Raw genomic sequence first — 7586 nt, forward strand, 5'->3', positions numbered from 1 at the left:
TTTTCAGGAAAACTTCTCTCTAAATGGGAAGGCACTTACGTTATCGAGGAGGTCTATCGTTCCGGTGCCATAAAAAACAACAACTTCAAAGGCACAAATCTGAAGGTGGTGAACGGTCAAAGAATCAAATATTATATCTCAGGTGACCCAATAAATGTTGAAACTAATATTATTGACACCGTAACCCCGGAGGAATACATAAGGGACACTTTCCAGAATGTTTCAGACTCCGAAAAGGAATAGGTATGTGGTACGGTAAGTAAACCAACTCCAAAACAGTTCTAATAGCAATTCTTCTCCATTTTGGAATATTTAAGAAAATAGGAAAACAAGAAGTAGTCCGGGAAGGACACGAGGCGTCCACGAGGGTGGAGGACGCGCCCTACCCTACTAGGCGCGCCCCTGCCTCGTGGGCACCTCGTGTGCTCTCCGGACTCCATTTTCTTGCACGATACTTCTTTTGGTCGGTAAAAATTCATTAAATCATCTCCCAGAGGTTTTGACCACCGTATCACGCAAAAATCTTATGTCTTTGTTTCGAGCTGTTTTTCTAACAGATCTAGAGCATCATGACGTCACCCTCCTCTAACAATGAAGACAAGGATGCTTGGCTATTGAAGATAGAGCTGAAGAGAGAAGAACCTGAGGAGATCAACAAGGATGATGGGATCAATAAGTCCATGGAGGATCAAGCTCCGACGGCAGAAGAAGAAAACATCCCTCAACCTCTTCCTAACCTCTTTACCCCAACTGAGGTTGAAGCTTTCCAGATGATTGAGTTAGCTCGCATACAAAATAAGTATCTCACACAGGAAAATATTTTGTTGAAGGAGCATATCGTCGCACTCGAGGGCATTATTCGCAAATTGGAAGAGCTCCTACGCTCGATGTGCGACTATCCATCATCATCACCACCTCCTTCACCATCTCCGAGGACATAATCACATGGGTATGGGCACTCCCCTTGGAAACTGCCAAGCTTGGGGGAGGTGCCCCGGTATCGTATCACCATCACACTCCTATCTTTACTATTTTACTTAGTTCAATCCTTTTGGTAATATCTTGATCTAGTAGAATAAAGTTTTGGTATGAATTAGTTTTGAGTTTTGCTTTGTGATCTCTCTATGTAATCAAGTCCGTGAGCTATATATAATAAAGATTAGTGTTGAGTCAAGGGCTTTGCTATCTTGCTATGATCTTGAGTGCATAAAAGAATAAAAAGAATAAAAGAGTTCATATTGATCTTATGGATAGTAATGACTTCACACAATAGAGAGTATGAGGCATAAAAGTTGTTGAGAGTTGGCAAACATAGTTTTGGTCATCGTTGCAATTAATAGGAAGTAATAAAGAAAGCGAGGTTCTCACATATAAATATACTATCTTGGACATCTTTCATGATTGTGAGCACTCATTAAAGTATGACATGCTAAAGAGTTGATGTTGGACAAGAAAGACAACGTGATGGGTTATGTTTTCTCATATCTCAGTTAAAGTATATTGCCATGGATCGTCCAACATGTTGAGCTTGCCTTTCCCCCTCATGCTAGCCAAATTCCTTGCACCAAGTACAGATACTACTTGTGCTTCCAAATATCCTTAAACCCAGTTTTGCCCTGAGAGTCCACCATACCTACCTATGGATTGAGTAAGATCCTTCAAGTAAGTTGTCATGTTGCATGCAATAAAAATTGCTCTCTAGATATGTGTGACTTATTAATGTGGAGAAAATAAGCTTTATACGATCGTGTGATATGGAAGTAATAAAAGTGACGGACTGCATAATAAAGGTCCATATCACAAGTGGCAATATAAAGTGACGTTCTTTTGCATTAAGATTTCGTGCATCCAACCAAAAAGCACATGACAACCTCTGCTTACCTCTGCGAAGGGCCTATCTTTTACTTTATGTATTTTACATTCTGCAAGAGTCAAGGTGATCTTCACCTTTCCCTTTTATATTTTATCCTCTGGCAAGCACCTCGTGTTGGAAAGATCCTGATATATATATCCAATTGGATGTAAGTTAGCATGAACTATTATTGTTGACATTACCCTTGAGGTAAAAGGTTGGGAGGCAATGCAATAAGCCCCTATCTTTCTCTGTGTCCGATTAAAACTCCATAACCATAAGTATTGTGTGAGTGTTAGCAATTGTGAAAGACTAAATGATAGTTGAGTATGTGGACTTGCTGAAAAGCTCCATTATTGACTCTTTCCGATATTATGATAAATTGCAATTGCCTTCAATAACTGAGATTATAGTTTGTTACTTCTTAATGAAGTTTCTGAGTCATACTTGACATTGTGAATAGATTGTTACTTGAGCATAAGAAATCATATGACAATATATATATATATATATATATATGTTGTTGTTATAAGAATGATCATGATGCCCTCATGTACGTATTTTATTTTTATTGACACCTCTATCTCTAAATATGTGGACATATTTTTCGATATCGACTTCCGCTTGAGGACAAGCGAGGTCTAAGCTTGGGGGAGTTGATACATCCATTTTGCATCATGCTTTTATATTGATATTTATTGCATTATGGGCTGTTATTACACGTTATGCCACAATACTTATGGCTATTCTCTCTTATTTTACAAGGTTTACATAAAGAGGGAGAATGCCGGCAGCTAGGACTCTGGGCTGGAAAAGGAGCAAATATTGGAGACCTATTCTGCACAGCTCCAAAAGTCCTGAAACACCACGAAAGTCATTTTTGGAATTAATGATAATTATTGAGCGGAAGAAGTACCAGAGGGGGGCCACACCCTGGCTACGAGGGTGGGTGGGCGCGCCCCCTGCCTCGTGGGCCCCCTGGCAGCCCTCCGATGCCCATCTTTTGCTATATGAGGTCTTTTACCCTGAAAAAAAATCATAAGCAAGCTTACGGGACGAAACTCCACCGCCACGAGGCAGAACCTTGGCGGAACCAATCTAGGGCTCCGGCGGAGCTGTTCTGTCGGGGAAACTTCCCTCCGGGAGGGGGAAATCATCACCATCGTCATCACCAACGATCTTCTCATCAGGAGGGGGTCGATCTCCATCAACATCTTCACCAGCACCATCTCCTCTCAAACCCTAGTTCATCTCTTGTATCCAATCTTTGTACCAAAACCTCAGATTGGTACCTGTGGGTTGCTAGTAGTGTTGATTACTCCTTGTAGTTGATGCTAGTTGGTTTATTTGATGGAAGATCATATGTTCAGATCCTTAATGCATATTAATACCCCTCTGATTATGAACATGAATATGCTTTGTGAGTAGTTACGTTTGTTCCTGAGGACATGGGTGAAGTCTTGCTATTAGTAGTCATGTCAATTTGGTATTCGTTCGATATTTTGATGAAATGTATGTTGTCTCTCCTCTAGTGGTGTTATGTGAACGTCGACTACATGACACTTCACCATCATTTGGGCCTAGAGGAAGGCATTGTGAAGTAATAAGTAGATGATGGGTTGCTAGAGTGACAGAAGCTTAAACCCTGGTTTATGCGTTACTTCGTAAGGGGCTGATTTGGATCCATATGTTTCATGCTATGGTTAGGTTTACCTTAATACTTCTTTTGTAGTCGCGGATGCTTGCAATAGGGGTTAATCATAAGTGGGATGCTTGTCCAAGAAAGGACAGTACCTAAGCACCGGTCCACCCACATATCAAATTGTCAAAGTAACGAACGCGAATCATTTGAGCGTGATGAAAACTAGCTTGACTATAATTCCCATGTGTCCTCAGGAGCGCCTTTCTCATTATAAGAATTTGTCCAGGCTTGTCCTTTGCTACAAAAAGGATTGGGCCACCTTGCTGCACTTTATTTACTTGCATTGCTTGTTACCCGTTATAAATTATCCTATCACAAAACTATATGTTACCTACAATTTCAGTGCTTGCAGAGAATACCTTACTGAAAATCGCTTGTCATTTCCTTCTGCTCCTCGTTGGGTTCGACACTCTTACGTATCGAAAGGACTACGATAGATCCCCTACACTTGTGGGTCATTTGTACCCCGATGGGTTGTTGTGACACTTTTACATGATTCATGTGTGCAGATAAGCAAGCAAAGACGCCGTGGTTCAGGCAAATGCTACCAAAAACAAAGGCCACAACCGGAGGAGCAGAGGAGCTGCATATTCAGTGTGTATGTGATATACTGCCAGAATTCTAGAGCATTCATATAGGTACGCTTATTGCAGCCATGTGCAGAGTAGCAGGCAATGCAATCGCTGGTTTGTGATTCTATGTTCCCGTCGTGTTTTCACTTTCATCCAAGTAGAAATTTAAAATCGAAACCATGCCATTCTTATTGCCACTGAAATTTCAAATTCCTCCCTCCCTCATTCATGTATGATATTTGTAGGTAATCATTACTCAACCAGCCTGCTTTTTGTTGTATCGCTTTCTTCACTTCATTCAAATTTATTTCATGTCCAATGTATAATTTAACTAATTCTCTAGCACTAATTGTCATTATATTGTTTATTCACTAGAGGTTGAATGGCCATTTTGTTTCGTGTAAAAGCTTTATTTCCTTGATAGCTTTCATCAGTTTGCATCATTTTTTATTATGACACTAATCAGTGAACTCTTCTAGGTAGACTATTTGGGTGAAGAAGAGGGCTTCAGGGCCTGCTAAGCATGACAGGAGGACTGTAATTGATAGAAACAAGCGAGGAACATGGTGGTTTTCTTCAACCATAGCTTGCTTGAAGCCTATGCACATCCGGCCAACGGCACTTACACAACGCAATCCTGCTACGCTGCAACCTTTCATGGATCCACAAGATGCCCCTCATGGAAGCTGACATGGAAGAGCTGGGCACTACCCAGAGTCCGGTTCTTCCATTGGCTAGCCAGCCAGGACCGGTGATGGACAGCGAAATGGATGGCCCATCGCAGCCTGTAGCACCACCCCAAATGTCTCCTCTATGATCAAGCACCAGAGACTATCCAGCACCTGCTCCTGGCCTGCCCATCCGCGCGGCAAACCTGGCATGCCATCTTGGACTGGACACGCATTCCATCACAGTCGCCATACAATGAGCCCTCACTCATAGACTGGTGGCAGTGAACGAAGGGATAGACACCGCACGCGTTGCGTAAAAGGATTGCAGTCCATAGCCATGTTAGTTCCTTGGATGATCTGGAAGCAGCAGAATGAATGCATCTTCGAAAATGCGCGACCATCGATAGAAGCATTAGTGGACAGGATTAAAACTGAGGCCAAATGTTGGGCACGAGCCGGGGCGCAGGGGCTCAGGGTTGTCCAGCCCACATCCTGGGACGTCCACTGATCGAGAGCACAACCTTTGTAACCCCAGCCTCCTAGGAGGATTGTACTATCCCTTCTCTTCAATGCAATGAAACGCAAAGATCTTTGCGTTTTCTTGAAAAAAATATGCACATCCGGCCATGACTTGGATTAAGTAAGCACATGAAGTTGTGATGCTAATACTGACCAGGTCGAGAGCAATATCAATGGGTTGTCATGCTAGGAATATGCATACATAATACATACTGAAGTGTAGTTTATCTTTCTCAAGCGATTAATTTTAGATTGAAGTGTAGTTTATTAGAGCAGTATTTTAATGAAACAAATATTGAGACAGAATGTGGAAGGGTTGAAGTTCTTTTATATATTTTTTCTGTGTGAGAACTGAGAACTAAACCATGTTATTTCTGAAATGGCAAGTTTTCAGAATTTGAGTGCAACCATATATTTTTTTGACTCATGTTAAGCGCATTGTTATATTTTTTGGCGCACAGACTCAATTTAGTACTTGTGTGCATTCCATTTAAATTCATACATGTTGATTGTTTGGAAATACACATGTTTATTGAGACGTGTGTGCACGTGCACCCTTTTAATTAGCATGTATATATATAGCAGGTTGGTTTTGAACCAAAATGATGCCCTCTTGTTCATTGATTATCTCTGAACTGAAATGATGCCCTCATGTAGTACATTGGTCTTTCATATGCTGGCTGTGCAGACATCGCATTAGCTCGTCCTTTTTACACGATAATACGTGCGTTGCACGTGCATACTTACTAGTAATATGAAAAGAAAGTCTTTTTGGACGATTTTGATATCAATATAAACACCTACATTAGCTAGCTACTTCAGACAACCTAATATTGATATCACAAGTAGTTCAACAATAGAGAATGGAAGGCTTACATACTTTCGTTGGCTTCGTTGAGACAAAGAAAAACTTTGCTCCAAAAGTCGGTACTTGTGTTGATAGATCCATCACCATGCTTGTCATCGGGAATGATGTCGGGGCTCATTACCTGGTCGAGGGAACCCCCGTCCTTGCCCAAGGACACGACAACTTCTCCGCAGGCAGTCTCCAACTTTCTTCTCTTCTCTTCGATCAGATTGTCATTGCCCAAGGTTAATCTGCCCTGTGGGGGGGTCGACGATGTGGCCTCTTGTCCGCCGCCACTCTTGATCCACCGTCTCCCTTCTTTCGATTGGATCCTCACTCTAGTTTATTCTGCCCCGGGAGGGCCAGCGTCGCTTAATTAGGGTTTGCCTTTGCATGCTTGATTGGAGGGCGCGCAACATAGGCGGTAACGCATACGATGCCGGTGGCCGGCCATTGCACGGGTTTTGGCCGCTTTTTATCCTTTACTCCACGCGCCTGGAGCGGATCGATGTGCAGTTTTTTGGGGGTTTTGCTTTTCCCTTTTCTAGTTTTTTTATTTTAAAAAATATTACCTCCATATCAAAATTCAAGAACTTTTTCAGACTAGATTAGCATACAAAAACATCTTATATTTGATACGGAGGTAGTACATGATTTCTTTTAAATTACATGATTTTTCAAAAATAGAGAACTATTTTTATAAATGCACAAACATTTTCAAAACTGCCCAAACATGATATAAAGTGACAAAGACTTTACAAAGTTACAAGATTCTAAAAACATCGAACAATTTCCAATTTATAGGAATATTTTTCTAAATTTCTTCGGCACTTACTAAAATAACATTAAAAACTAAAATATGTGCAAGAAAATATATTAGATAAGCATATTCAGAAATACATTAAAATTTTAAAATATTTTTCAATTACATAGTTTTTTAAAAAATATGACCACTTATTAAATTTATTAACATTTTTAATTAAGAAAACATTTTTAAATTAATAAGGACATTTAAAAAATACACTAACATCTTTTAACTAAATGAATTTTTAAAATGCAAACACTTTTTTCAGTTCCATAATAAAATCATGTATTTTTTATAAAAAAAAGCACCATGTATGTATAAACAAAGGTGATATCCATGGGAAAAAGAAAACATAAAACAGAAGGTGAATAGGAAAAATGAAAGAAAAAGGCAAATAAACTAAAGAATGATTAAGAAAATATAGAAAAGAAGCGGAAACAGAAAGAGAAACAAAAAAGGCAATGAAAATCAATGAATCATTTAAAAGAGTGCAAAACCAGAGTAGCCCAAATGAAATCTTGAAAACCACACCACACACAAAAAAACTAGAGGTAAACCGAAAAGAACCGTGCAAGAAATAATGCTCACCTCAGGGGGAGTGGGTCGGCTCACGGAATT

This window comes from Triticum dicoccoides, chromosome 6B (assembly GCF_002162155.2).
Source record: "Triticum dicoccoides isolate Atlit2015 ecotype Zavitan chromosome 6B, WEW_v2.0, whole genome shotgun sequence".
Taxonomy (NCBI): domain Eukaryota; kingdom Viridiplantae; phylum Streptophyta; class Magnoliopsida; order Poales; family Poaceae; genus Triticum; species Triticum dicoccoides.